At 51.1% G+C, this 15,189-nt stretch overlaps 1 protein-coding gene across 1 annotated transcript in view; it reads right to left on the bottom strand.

Annotated features, from left to right (window-relative positions):
- LOC145412381 (3-oxoacyl-[acyl-carrier-protein] reductase FabG-like) overlaps positions 1-15,189 on the bottom strand; it is a 392,048-nt gene that overhangs the window by 58,587 nt on the left and 318,272 nt on the right. The gene's annotated exons all lie outside the window — the stretch shown is intronic.

Genomic DNA, 15,189 nt, shown 5'->3' with positions numbered 1-15,189 from the left:
GGAAGGATGGGTGGACAGTATCTATTTAGATTTCAAGAAAGCTTTTGACACAGTACCACACCAAAGACTTTTATGGAAACTGTACCATCAAGGAGGAATTCGAGGCAAACTGTTTTGTTGGATGCAAGACTTTCTCATAAAAAGAGAAATGAGGACAGTACTAAGAGGAAACTACTCATCATGGAAAGAAGTGACTAGTGGAGTACCACAGGGTTCAGTGCTGGCACCAATCATGTTTTTAGTGTATATAAATGATATAAACAGTAACACTGGAAATGAGAGCTATCTGAATATGTTTGCAGATGATGCAAAAATACAAAGGAGAATTACTAACACAGACTCTTGTAAAGAGCTACAAGAAGAATTAAATAAACTTCATGAATGGAGTAGTACATGGCAAATGGAATTCAATGTGGACAAGTGTCATGTAATCGAGTTTGGTGAAAGTGGAAAAAGACCTGATTGGGATTATAAGTTAGGAAATAAAACCCTATACACATCAGAAAGAGAGAAAGACCTAGGTGTGATTATCAATAACAGACTATCTCCGGCTGACCACATCAGCGAGAAGGTGCGGAACATGTATACACTGCTTGCAAATATGAGAATAGCATTCACATACATAAATGAAGACATGCTAAGAAGGATAATAACATCATTCATTAGACCAACCCTGGAATATGCATCAGTAGTCTGGAGTCCTCATCTCAAAAAGCATATAGACGAGATTGAAAAAGTTCAAAGGGCCGCTACAAGATGGTTACCAAGCTAAAGGGACCTAAGCTACGAAGAAAGACTAAATAAACTGAATCTACCAACACTACAGGAGAGAAGGAAAAGAGGTGACATGATAATGCTATATAAGTGCACATCAGGGAAGGAGAAAATAGACATAAAATGATTACTTAACATATGGAGAAGTATCAGCAAGAGGACACTGCAAAAAACTGCATAAGAAGAGAGGTGATAAAGACGTAAGGAAATTCAGTTTCCCAAACAGAGCAATTGATCAATGGAATGCACTACCGAATGAAATAGTGTGTGCCAAAACAATTCACAAATTTAAGGATATGTACGATAAATATGGTTTAAGACACGGGACAGGACGAGCTTGACTCATTCCTGTAAAGATACAATTAGGTAAGAACAATTAGGTAAGAACACACACACACACACACACACACACACACACACACACACACACACACACACACACACACACACATACACACACACAATTAACATTTCTCGCTTTTCTGGTAATGCGTGTGACGGCCACATTTTCCTTAATAGCACGAGTTATTACGAATAATTAAATTTGCTGGGCATGGTTATGATCCTTGTCTACTGACATATTACAGTACTAAAATGAAGCACTCCTTGAATAAACCAGTCAAATCAAAGACTTATTGACATAACCCTTACAACCCATGTTGTATCATCATCTTTATCTGATAAATCATACTGCAAAAAGATTTTTCATGATAAAATCCTTTGGATAACAAGAGATTCCTGTAATGCTGTTTTTTTTTTTTTCTCCTGTAAAATGGTCGAAAGCCAGTATACTTTAACGCATCACCACTGCAAGATGACAAAAGCTACAGAGGTCTTCTTAGTATCTATTTGCAGATGAAAGAACTAAGAGGTGCGGAAATGTAGAAGTAAAAGCATAAAGAAATGTGATGGTGTGAAGGATGTAGGTGGGGATGAAGTAAGGACCAGATGGAAAGAATATTTTGAAAGCCTGATGAATAGGAATAGAGACACCATTGCAGCCGTAAACATGTTTGGTTTGGGGGGGAGCGCAGAGAAGGAATGCAGTATCAGGAGACATGACACTCCCACAGGTAGAGTGCTGTGAAGCGGCTGAAAAACGGGATAGCAGCTGGAGTTCACTAGGTGTGTGCAGAGATGCTTAAGTGTTGTGGAGAGAGTGAAATGAAGTGCTTGTTGGAGATATGTAACAAGGCATGGATGAGTGAAACTGCCTGCAGAGTGGAAAAAGACTGTGATTGTACCCCTGTACAAAAGTAAAGGTGAGCAAAATGAGTGCAAGAATTATCGTGGCATAAGTTTATTGTGTGTGGTAGGGAAGGTACACGGAAGAATTATTATAGAGAAAGTAAGAGAGATATCAGAAGTCCTACTGAGTGATGAACAGGGTGGCTTTAGGCGTGGCAGAGGATGTGTGGATCAAATATCTGCAGTGGGACAGATAGCAGCGAAGGTTTGTGAGAAGGACCATAATGTGTTTATGGCATTCATGGATCTGGAAAAAGCATATGACAAAGTGGACAGAGAAGGATTGTGGAAAGTTTTGCATATGTAAGGTGTGGATGGTAAGCTGCTAGGTGCCGTCAAGAATTTTTATGATGGTAGTGAAGCATGTGTAAGGGTTAATGGGCATCTAAGTGAATGGTTCACAATCGGTGTGGGTGTGCGACAAGGTTGTGTGATGTCACCGTGGTTGTTCAATATATATATATGGCTGGGGTGATGAGAGAAGTAAAAACATGAGTAATGGAGAGAGGGATGCAGTTGGTAATGAATGGTGATGGATAAAATATCTCAAATATGTTGTATGCTGATGATACGGTACTGCTTGCAAATATCAGACAATACCTTGGTAGGCTAGTGCAGAGTTTTGCTGAGGTCTGTAAGCATCATGCCTTGCAAGTAAATGTAGAAAAAGAGTTAAGTGATGGTTACTGAGTGAGAAGGTGATTCCCAGTGTGATGTTGCAGTGAATGGAGAGAGACTGGAATTGGTGAGAGAGTTCAAATATCTGGGTAGTGATAGAAAAGGGAGGAAAATGTGCAAAAGAAGGTGAAAGTAGAATGACACAAGGAATAAAAATAGATGGTGCAATGAAGGCCTTGATGAAAAACAGAGGCTTGAGTGTTGCAGTTGCACAAGGCTTACGTGAAGGAGTGTTAGTGCCAACTCTAATATGTGGATGTGAGATTATGGTGTGGCATGAAAATGAAAAGTCAGGAGTAACAGCAGTGGAGATGGGACTGCTGAGGAATGTATGTGCAGTACAGAGGGTGGATAAGATACGAAATAATGTGATTCATGACGGATGTGGAGTGAGGAAGTTGGTGGACACCAGATTCAAAAAGAGTGTACTGAGATGGTATGGCTATGTGGAGAGAATTGATAACCATAGAGTGGTGAAAAAGGAATATCTGAGCGAATCTGCAGGAGGGAGGAGGTGAGGTAGGCCAAGGAAAAGGTTGAGAGATACGGTGAATGAATGAGTGAGGAATAAAGGTTTGGAAGTCGGTGAGGCTAGGGAACTGACAAGAGATCGAGCTGGCTGAATGAATGTTGTGAGAAGTGCATTATCAGGGATTTGGTACCCCGTTTTAAAGTGGCAGTGTCCGGATTGACTCAATTGGATACGTTTATGAGAAGCTACAGAACGTGGTGAATGTTTTTGGAACATCCGATTGAGCCAGGATTCCGGGGGCTTGAATGATGAGTGAATGGAAGCATGGCCCATTGGACTGGGCAAATTTGGGCTGTCTGGATATAGCTACTCCTCACCCTGCCCTAGGGTGGGAAAGGAGGTCCAGACGATAATAATGATGATGATGATGATGAATTAAGTTTTCAATTATATTTGTATTTTCTTTTTTACAGCAGTCCTTCCATTAAAGAAAATGAGAGTTAAAGATGAGTGAAAATTGTGAGTCATACTGTTATTTAAGGAACAGGATTACGTTTCATCCTGAACACTGGAAAATGGAGGAAACTACATGGTAATATTAGCATTAGGAACCCATGGGACATAAAATGTAATCTCTAAAACCCTAAGGACAAATTTTAAGCCTGGAAAAATGGCCCACCCAGCTACAAAACACAGTAGAGGCCACCTAGCATTTACTATAATTTCATTCTGGCTACCTCTTAGTCAAATGAATTTTGCATTCATTATAATTTCATTCTGGCCACCTACAGCCAACTGAATTCAGCTGAGGGAAACAACTAAGTCTTCAAGGCTAATACTGATCTCACTCAATTCCTACAGGAGAGACACTTTACTATTAGAGTTACTGCCAGTTATGGGTTAAGAACTATAGCCTGTTTGATCTCATGTGAGAAGACAAGAGCCTTAAACTTTTGAAGGCACACAGGTTATTTGTTGGCCGAGTGCATTCATCAGAACAAAGTATTTTAAATGATTTTTATTATACGAGTTACAATAACTGCGGTAGATGAAGGCGGCCATCATCCACTCACTTGATGTAGTGCTGCCTATTCTTCCTTCACTTTTTTCGTTGTTTTTCTGTATCTGCCCTCCTCTCCTATTTTTCCCACATTTCCTGTCACATTTTCTTACTCTTCTTTCATTTTTGGATGGCTTTACATTGAGTGACAAGCCTAATGGTCTCCTGTAAGCCAAGAAACCATTTACAACGCTGCCTGGTAGCCATATAACCAACTCATATGCATTCCCTACATGTTAACAAGTGAGTTGGCAGAGGGTTAGTACCCCTCTCTGTAAAACTACTAACTCAAAGACAGACACTCCTAATGGAATTATTGCATCTGGCTACAGATAAACAGAAAGACAGGCATTAACCGTTTGACGATAAGAGTGCTCAAATAACGTACTGTTTACACTGAATATACAGCTGATCCCCGATTTTGCGGAACCGGAAACAATAGACTTCGGATTTAACTGACATCGTCTGTAGGTCCATTACCACTATGAACCAAGAGACGGACGATATAGCAGCAGTGTACGCTACTTTGCAATGCGTTCGCTAGGTGGCCATTAGGGCACCCCCAGTCACTTTGTCTAGCTCATCAGTACCAGTGCAACAGTCATCACGTCACCATGCCTCCAAAACCTGAAACACGAAAAAGGGTGAACCCCACTGCAACTCAGAAGCTAAAGCCAATTCACAAGCTTGAAAATGGTTCTTCAATGGTGTGTGTATGTTAGGAGTACAGAGTAAAATGCGTGAGCTACAGCATAGTGCCCCCAGAAACTCCCCGAAAAGTAACACACGTGGGCTACAGCATAGTGCCCCCAGAAACTCACCGACACCCTGACCCGGACCCCACGGAGTAGCTGCAGCCGAACTGCAGGATGCAGTGCGACAACGGCACAAGTCAGCCCGGGCTGTGTGCCCCTATAACACTTAGCCTCCTCACCGTCGCCCTAGCAGGACGTCAACACTACCTTCGGGGAGAGGGACCACCAGATCAGATTGGGGTGGAGCTGTCTGTCCAGCTCCAAACAGCGCCCCTCAAGAGACAGCCGATAGCCGCTCCCGCCTTCTACAGGAGTGTGCCCATAGCCGCTCCGAAGGTGCCTTCTCTTTAGGGATGGCCGATAGCCACCCACCCCTCGTAAAGGAATCAGTGTCACCAACCTGAGGGTAATCAGGAGACAGCCAATAGCCGCTCCCGCCTTCTTCAGAATGTGTCCTTCCTGGAACGGCCAATAGCCGTCCTACACCCCATCCTGCAGGAGACGGCCGATAGCCGCTCCCGCCTTCTTCAGAATGTGTCCTTCCTGGGACGGCCAATAGCCGTCCTACACCCCCTCCTGCAGGAGACGGCCGATAGCCGCTCCTCCCTCCGACAGAAGGAGATGGCAAGTGGCCACTCCCACCTTCGTCAGACGGCCGATAGCCGCTCTGAAGGTGCTGCCCCTGAGTCGGACGATAGCCGCTCCTCCCTCCGGCAGAAGGAGACGACAAGAGGCTGCTCCCTCCTTCATCAGACGGCCGATAGCTGCTCCAAAGGCGCTGCCCCCGAGTCGGCCTATAGCCTCTCCCCCTCTTTCCTGCAGGAGACGGCCTGGGGCCGCTCCCGCCTTCGTCAGACGGCCGATAGCCTCTCTGAAGGTGTCCAGAGGCGTGCTGATTCCCCCATCAGGCCACGGCCAATAGCTGGGACTTGGTGCCTCATAGTCCCGTCCTTGGGCAGCCACAGCCAATAGCCGGGCCCCACGGCCAGAAAGAGATGAGAGCAGTGTCACCACCCCAGCGTGAGACGAGTGTCCAGACATCCAATGCAGAAGGACCCCAGAGAGGGCCTACAGCCTTCCCCGGCCTCTGCTCCTTAGGCCTGGCCCTGGAGAAGACCTACCTGATGGACCCTACTTCAGGTCGGTGCCGCAGCCCCTCCCTGATGGCACCCCTTGACTCTGGAGGCCGCAGTTCTAGGATACTCCAGGCCCTCCCCCGGACGCCCGGGCGCGATCTCCCCATGCCCCAACGGTGGAAGACCTCCACCTCCAGCCGAGACCTGAGCCAGAGATTCCTGGATCTGTTTGGTCCCAGTCCTGAGGCTGTACCCAGCCCGGAGAATACAGGCCCCTTCGCCACCTGCAGCCCTGGACGAGAGAGGACGCCCCTGCGAGTCGTTCCGTGCCCTCTCGGCATGCCCTCCCCTGGCGGTGCCCGTGTTCCGGCAGAGTTGTCGCTGGTGTATCTCCCCTCCGCCCCCACCATACAAATGACTTATGTTAAGTGTGATGTCGCCCCCAAATTAGTATAACAGTGTTACAGTGACTCAGTATATGTTGAATAACAGGGCAAGTGTTCAGGAGAAGATAACAGGAGAATATGTGATATCACAGGGCGGATTAATAACGACGAGTGCAGAGAATCTAAAGGTGAATCTAGGGAAGAGTAAAGTAATGGTCTTTGAGAGAGGTGAAGTCAGTGAATGTACAGTGAGGTTGGATGGTGAGGAATTGGAAAATGTGAGTACGTTTAAGTACTTGGGTAGTGTGATGAGTAAGGATGGAGGTTTGGAAGGTGAAGTGCTTGAAAGGGTACAGCAGGGAAGAAAGGTTGCTGGTTCTTTGAAAGCAGTGATAAGAAACGGAAGTGAGCATGGAAGTGAAAAAGTTACTACATGACAGTATTGTGATACCAACTCTAACGTATGGAAGTGAAGCTTGGACATTGTTGGAAAGACACAAGTGAAGAGTGCGAGCAGTGGAAATGAGTTATTTAAGAGGAGCCTGTGGAGTCACATGGAGAGACAGCCTGACGAATGAGGATATAAAGGAGTGTTGTGGTGTGGATGTGGATGTGATGGGAAACGTTATGAGCAATACACTGAGGTGGTTTGGCCATGTGGAGAGGATGGAGGGTGAAAGACTGGCGAAGAGAGTGTATGTGAGTGAGGTGGAGGGGGGAAGAGGGAGGGGGAGGCCGAGGATGAGATGGAGGGATGGGGTGGAGAGGCATATGAGAGAGGGGGGTATGAGTTGGGAGCAGGGCGACGTGGAGGCGTTTTATTTGTGGCCACCCCAAACGGGATTGAGGTGTCTGGCAATAGATAGATAGAGTGCAGAGACTAAGTTCTGGTGAATCAGACTCACGAGTGACGCCCTCATATAAAATCAGTAAGACTCCTAGCACGAGAGATTCTCCTTAGTGAAATATCCAAACGTCCCTTGCTACCAGGAGCTAGTGAAGAAAAAGTGTTAGTAATATCCTCCCGCTCATATTACCATAAACATAACGAAACTCTCAGTGTCTTCTACCCTCCCTTAGTAAATCTCCTCTCAGCAGTCAGTGCGTATGTAAGAACCTGGACTAGCCATACAGTATAATCAATTATCAAAATCCCCTTGCTACCAGAAAATATTAAGTCAGAATCTGAAACATCAATTCCCTCCCAATATTACAATAACTTTGATTTGACCTTGAGCGTGTCACCCCTGGCCCCCCACCCCCGTGTAAGACCCACTCCTACTCTCCCACGCACACCGCGACCCTGTGTTCCAAGTGCACTAAACCTAGAGTGTTAGCATCAGGGTCTGTTAAGCTAGTATCCTGCGAGATACTAATTATCTAGTTAAGGTTTTATTCTCTACCATATACTGTGTTGTATTATCTGCTGTTTTTGTCCTGTGTCTGACTGTGGTATTATAGATATAGAGGTTATTGCCTGGAGTTTTTGTGTCCTACGTCTCATTATTGCACTAAGCCTCGGTCTCGAAAGAGGACCCCACTACACGTTAGGTGTTCTAGGACCGAGGAGTCGGGCCTTTTTCACCTAGCATTACACTGGTGGCCAGCGGTGGTTCTTGACCCGGGCGTAAAAGAGAGGTAGTGAGGAAATATTTGGCAAAATGGCAACAAAACCTCATGTACAACTACTCAAGTTTGACCCCGACCAGTACGCTATACACACGTATCTGGCAATCATTAAACCCTTACTGGATATTGGCTTTGATGATGATCAGCAAAAAATTGCAGTCACACTTCCACTATTGGGCAAAGCGGCGGCGAACATAGCACCGAAAATCGTCCCGATGCTCACCTGGCAGAACTTTACAAAGTTCGTTGTTCATGCCATCACCCCATCATTAGGGAAAGTGGTGGCTCTATCCCAACTGGATAGCTTCTCATTTGACGGGGATTTAAATACCCTGATACAGGCAAGATGCCTAGTTACTGCTGCCTACCCGGAGGCAGACGAGGAAACCTGGGATCAGCACACGTTCAACATTCTTCTCAGAGTGCTTCCGAGTGTTGTCAAACAACACTTTACTATCCATGACCCAACTGGAGATGTGGATAGAGATGTCCAGCTCATATGGTGCCTCCTGACCGCCTGCTCTACTCCCCAGCAAATTAATATGGTGAAGAAATTTCCCACTCAACCCCCAGCTCCCTCGACCATGCCACATCTGCCCTTGCCTCACACCAACCCCACCCCGGCACCGGGCCTGCCTAGGGGACACCCCTCCCGCTGGCATCCCGCCCCTTGGGAAAATCCGAATCTGATCCTAGTGAATCCATGAGAATTCACAGCCTGCAGCTCTCAATGTCCCCGACATGACATACGGGACCAGCTGAAGGTTGCCCACTGCAGGCCAACGGCTCCGGGTTCACGTAAGGTGTCCTCTCCAGAGGATGAGGCCCCGGAAGATGAACTGGCACTCATGAAGGAGCCCCATCCTGGGGAACAGGAGCAGGAAGAGGAAAATGAAAGCCCCAGACAGCCTGGATTTTTAGGCCCACCCCCGCACCAACCCACAGTGGCAGGGGCCATTACCCCTAAGTATCGGCCCCCAGTGTACAACAAGATGAAATTGAACGGTGTGAAGGTCAGACTGTTAGTCGATACAGAGCAGCCAGATCCTGCCTTTACAGCCACTATTTCTCCCGCCATAAATCGACCTTTGGCCCACTCCGCCCCACTGCCACTCACCTTGTGGACGCGGGGGATGGCCCCCTACCCATCCATGGGGAGACACGGGCCCTACGGGTCGACACCCACCAGCCGGTGTCAACCCGACACCAATTCATTATTTTCGACTCCTGCCGGAGCTACGATGGGTATTTAGGACTGGACCTACTCCAGAAACTTGGAGCTACAATAGACTGCCGCTATTGGTAGCTCCAGTTCCGTGCCTCACCCAGGCCATTTGCACCTGTACGCCACGGCCCCGGCCGGAAGATTCGTCCCCATCCCCCCTCCCGTACTCCCCTCCTCCCCTCCCCCCACCCCCTCTCCTTCTCCCATGCCCCCCCTCACCACCCCTCCTCCCTCTTTCCCCACCACCATTTCCACCGCCGTTACCATTTCCCCCCACCACGAGGCCTGGGTGCCCCTTAACTGGCCCTCCGGTCCCTCTGTCTTGTTCTCCACCCTCCTCCCACCAGGAGCCCTCTCCGCCTGCCTTTTACCTCCCACTTTTCACCCCCCACATAGCACCACCGTCCGCATCGTTACCCTCGCCCCTTCCCCCCCTTATCCTCCCCAAAGGGCTCGTCATCAGAGAGATGGAGGAAGCCGAGCCCTGTGCCCCACCCTCCTCCCACTTCTCTGCCCCCCATTCCCGACCATCTCTCCACCCAGCATTCAGACACCCTACGCCACCTTCTCCTGGATTTCCAGGATCTTTTTGCGACAGGACCAGCAGACATAGGGCACACCATGTACCTGTTGCATGAGATTCACACGACAGGCCCACCCATTAGACAGCCTTCCCGATGGAGGACCGCCAGGTACGTGAAATGATAGAGGCCGGCGTCATTTCCCCCTCCACCAGCCCCTGGTCCTCCCTCATCGTTCTAGTGAAGAAGAAGGATGGCACAATGCGATATTGCATCGATTACCGTCGCCTGAACGATGTCACCATCAAAGATGCCACCCTCCTCCCACAAATCGATGATCCCTTGGATTCCCTTTACGGGGCGTTCTGGTTCTCCACCCTTGACCTCCAGTCTGGATACTGGCAGGTCCCTGTACGTCCGGAACATCAAGGCACGACAGCCTTTTCCATGAGCAACGGGAAACATTACGAATTTAATGTCCTGCCGTTCGGCCTCTGCAACGCCCCTGCCACCTTCTCTAGGCTAATTGAATCCATTCTGAGTGGCCTCACCTGGGAGATATGCCTGGCTTATTTAGACGACATCATCGTCTTTAGCCAGACCTGGGCCGACCACCTGCAGTGCCTCCACTGAGTCTTCACTAGGATTTGCCAGGCAGGCCTCAAGCTCCATCCCTCTAAGTGTGTCCTGGCCGCCAGGATTGTCTCGTTCCTGGGACACATTATTTCCCAGGCAGGAATCTCCCCAGACCCCGACAAGCTCCGCACCATAGCGGATATACCGCCGCCACAGGACGTCCACAGCGTCCGTGCCTTCCTAGGACTAACGTCCTAATACCGTCGCTTCATGATGGGGTTCGCTCATATTGCAAAGCCTCTTCATGATCTGACCAAGAAGGGGGAGCCGTTCCTCTGGACGGAAGAGAGGCGAGCTGCTTTTCAACAACTCAAAGACAAGCTCATCTCCGCCCCCATCGTAGCCTTTCCCAATTATGCCCTTCCCTTTCGCCTCTACACCGATGTTTCCCTCACCACCATAGGCCCCGTACTAGCCCAGGTACAAGCCGGTCGGGAGCACATCATCGCCTGCGCCAGCTGCACCTTGAATCAAGCTGAGAGGAATTATGCTGCGACCAAGCAGGAATGCCTCGGCATAGTGTGGGCTCTCCAGCATTTCAGGGATTACCTTTCTGGGAACCAGGTCACTATCATCACGGACCACAAGTCACTCCAGTGGCTACACCAATCTGTTTCTCACAACGCCCAACTCGTCAGGTGGCGCAAGACCCTGGAAGAATTCCATTACGAGATCTCCTACAGGCCCAGAAAACTCCACACTAACGCAGATGCCCTCTCCCGCCTCCCCATCCACGTGGTACAACAGACACGGACCTCCTGCAACAATGGCACTGCAAGGAGCGACCTCCCTGGATCCCCTCCCACTGTTCAGCAAACTATGCTGGCAGGGTGATCACCTCCTAACCCTGTCTGGGAATATCCTCCTGACCCCCGATGTGGCGCGTGACACTCTGCGCCACCTTCATGCCCATAACGGCATCCACCTGGGCACCAAGAAACTATTGCAGGTGTTCAACGACACCTACTGGGTGCCAAACCCTTCCACCCTCGCCAAGGAAATCATTCAAAGTTGCCGCGCCTGTGCACTGGGGAAAGATATCACCCGGACCGCAGGACCCTCAGGCCACATCACCGCCCACAAGCCCTGGCAACTCCTGGCAATAGATGTAGTAGGCCCCCTCCCTCCAAAATCTGGGTATAAATATGTGATCACCTTCGTGGACACGTATTCAAAATTTGTAGTAGCCTGCCCAGCCAAAGAGCATCATGCCGTCGCCGTCGCCGACGCCCTTCTCTGACACGTGTTCCCTTATTTTGGCATCCCCCAGGCCATCCATTCTGATAATGCCCCTGAATTCTCCGGAAAAATCTGGGAAGAGCTCGCCAGAACATTTGGATATAAAATCTCCCACTCCTCTCCTTACTGGCCGCAGGGAAACGCAGTATGCGAACGTAGCCATTGCACTATCATGAATCAATTGTGCACACGCATCAAGGCTACGAAAGATGATGATTGGCCTGCTCATGTAAAGATTGTTCAGTGGGGCATAAATTCCTGCCCCCCAAAAGATGGGGTTTCCCCACATAAGAGGATATTCAACGAGGCCCCCTTTCTATTACCACTACGCTAACACCTGCAACCACACGCCTCTGCTCCCACCACAGGCCCGTTGCACCTTCTGAAGGGCCGTCTACACCACCTACAAAAAAATGTAGACCTCGGCCCCGACACAGCCTCCAACCCCTTCCACCCTGGCGATACCGTCGTCGTCGCCCAACTCCCCACCCCACACAAACTTGCCCCCCGCTTCATGGGGCCCCACACAATCACCCACGTCCCCAACCCTTACCAAGTTGTCGTGGACTATTACGGCGTCCCATGCACCCTCCGAAACCGCCACGTGTGCCCTTTCCGCATGCCCGCCCCTGCCACCCCGGCCCTACACCCTCAACCTCCTCCTGTCCCTGCGCCACCCCCCATTTCCACATACGAGTGCTACATTTCCTCCTCACCCTGCCCCTCCACCCCCCCTACCACCTCAGCCTCCCTGGCCGCCACCACCCCCTGCACCTCACCTGACATCTCACCTGCCACACCAGCCTCCCCTCGCTCTCCCTCACCCCTTCCTTCCTTCGCCCCACCCTCACCGCCCAGCCCCACGTGTCCCGCCCACGCCACCACACCTTCACCACAACCGACTACCACTACCCCCTGGCCCACCACCCTTACGGACGCCCACTCCGACAGCGTCACTCCCCGCCGAGCCCCCCCATACACCCAGCGGCATGAACCACCCAACCCCACCACCTCCCCACCCACTCCCACCCTCAGAACCACCACCACCCGCTCAGGCCGCCTCTCACGCCCACCTGCCTGATACACCCATTCTCCTACACCACCCACCTCCCAACAACTTCACACTGTCATGGTACACCAAGCACAGATCCCCACGACCTACACTCCCTAGGGACCCTATGCCACATTACCACGGCACAAAATCTGGCTCCTAACGTCAGTGTCCAGCATACAGCACCACACCACACCAGCAGCAACACCGGGCAAGATGAAAGTGCGACGGGCAGTATGGGCACCTACCCTTGGCAGAAACCGCCGGCTCCGTGGACCACACCACCTACTGAACCTCCTCCGCTCCACCCTCACCACCTCCATGCTCTTCCTCACTTGCGACGTGGAGCGAGAAGAAAACCACCCCACTGCTGCCTGGCAGGCCCTCCTCCAGCACCTCCAACCTGTGTATGCCACCCATGACACTCATGTATATCACCTCCAGTCATAGGGACATGACTTTTTCCAGGAGGAAGGTGGTAAAATGCGTGAGCTACAGCATAGTGCCCCCAGAAACTCCCCGACAGGTAACACATGCGGACTACAGCATAGTGCCCCCAGAAACTCCCCGACAGGTAACACATGCGGACTACAGCATAGTGCCCCCAGAAACTCACCGACATCCCCACCCGGACCCCATGGAGTAGTCACAGCTGAACCGCAGGATGCGGTGCAACAATGGCACAAGTAAGCCCGGGCTGTGCGCCCCTATAACACTCAGCCTCCTCACCGTCATCCTAGCAGGAAGTCAACACTACCTTCGGGGAAAGGGACCGCCAGATCAGATCGGGGTGGAGCTGTCTGTCCAGCTCCAAACAGCACCCCTCAGGAAACGGCCGACAGTTGCTCCCGCCTTCTACAGGAGTGCACCCATAGTCGCTCCGAAGATGCCTTCTCTTTAGGGACGGCCAATAGCCGCCCACCCCTCGTAAGGGAATCGGTGTCTCACCAACCTGAGGGTAATCAGGAGACAGCCAATAGCCGCTCCCGCCTTCATCAGAAGGTGTCCTTCCTGGGACAGCAAATAGCCACCCTACACCCCCTCCTGCAGGAGACGGCCGATAGCCACTCCTCCCTCTGACAGAAGGAGATGGCAAGTGGCCACTTCTGCCTTCACCAGACGGCCGATAGCCGCTCCAAAGGTGCTGCCCCCAAGTTGGCCGATAGCCGCTCTTCCTTCCGGCAGAAGGAGACGGCAAGTGGCCGCTCCCTCCTTCATCAGACAGCTGATAACCGCTCCAAAGGTGCTGCCCCCGATTGGCCGACAGCCGCTCCTCCCTCCGGCAGAAGGAGACGGCAAGAGGCCGCTCCTGCCTTCACCAGATGGCCGATAGCCACTCTGAAGGTGCTGCCCCTGATTCGGCCGATAGCCACTCCTCCCTCCGACAGAAGGAGACAGCAAGAGGCCGCTTCCGCCTTCGTCAGACGGCCGATAGCAGCTCTGAAGGTGCTGCCCCTGAGTCAGCCTATAGCCACTTTCCCTCCCTCCTGCAGGAGACGGCCTGGGGCAGCTCTCGCCTTCGTCAGACGGCCGATAGCCGCTCCGAAGGTGTCCAGAGGCGCGCTGATTCCCCCACTCAGGCCACAGCCAATAGCCGGGCCTTGGCGCCTCATAGTCCCGTCCTTGGGCAGCCACAGCCAATAGCTGGGCCCCACGGACAGAAAGAGGTGAGAGCAGTGTCACTGCTCCAGCGTGAGACGAGCATCCGGACCTCCAACGCAGAAGGACACCAGAGAGGCCCTACAGCCTCCCTCAGCCTCAGCTCCTTAGGCCTGGCCTTGGAGAACACCCACCTGACAGACCCTACTTCAGGTCATTGCCGCAGCCCCTCCCTGACAGCACCCCTTGACTCTGGGGGCCGTAGTTCTAGGGTACTCCAGGCCCTCCCCCGGACGCTCGGGCACGATCTCCCCATGCCCCGATGGCAGAAGACCTCCACCTCCAGCCGAGACCTGAGCCAGAGATGCCTGGACCTGTTTGGCCCCAGTCCTGAGGGCCACACCCATGTACCCAGCCCGGAGAATATGGGCCCCTTCACCACCTGCAGCCCTGGATGAGAGAGGACGCCCCTGCGAGTCGTCCTGTGCCCTCTTGGCACACCCTCCCCTGGTGGTGCCCCTGTTCCGGCAGAGTTGTCACCGGCGTGTCTCCCCGCCACCCCCACCATATAAGTGATTTATGTTAAGTGTGATGTCACCCCAAAATTAGTGTAACAGTGATACAGTGACTTAGTATATGTTGAATAACAGGGCAAGTGTTCAGGAGAAGATAACAGGAGAATACGTGATATCATGGGGTGGATTAATAAGGACGAGTGCAGAGACTAAGTTCTGGTGAATCAGACTCACGAGTGACGCCCTCATATAAAATCAGTAAGACTCCTAGCATGAGAGATTCTCCTTAGTGAAATATCCAAATGTCCCTTGCTACCAGGAAATA

This window comes from Coenobita brevimanus, chromosome 93 (genome assembly GCF_032717465.1).
Source record: "Coenobita brevimanus isolate Jiangsu-jjx chromosome 93, ASM3271746v2, whole genome shotgun sequence".
NCBI lineage: Eukaryota > Metazoa > Arthropoda > Malacostraca > Decapoda > Coenobitidae > Coenobita > Coenobita brevimanus.
This window is presented reverse-complemented; position numbering and strand designations above follow the sequence as displayed.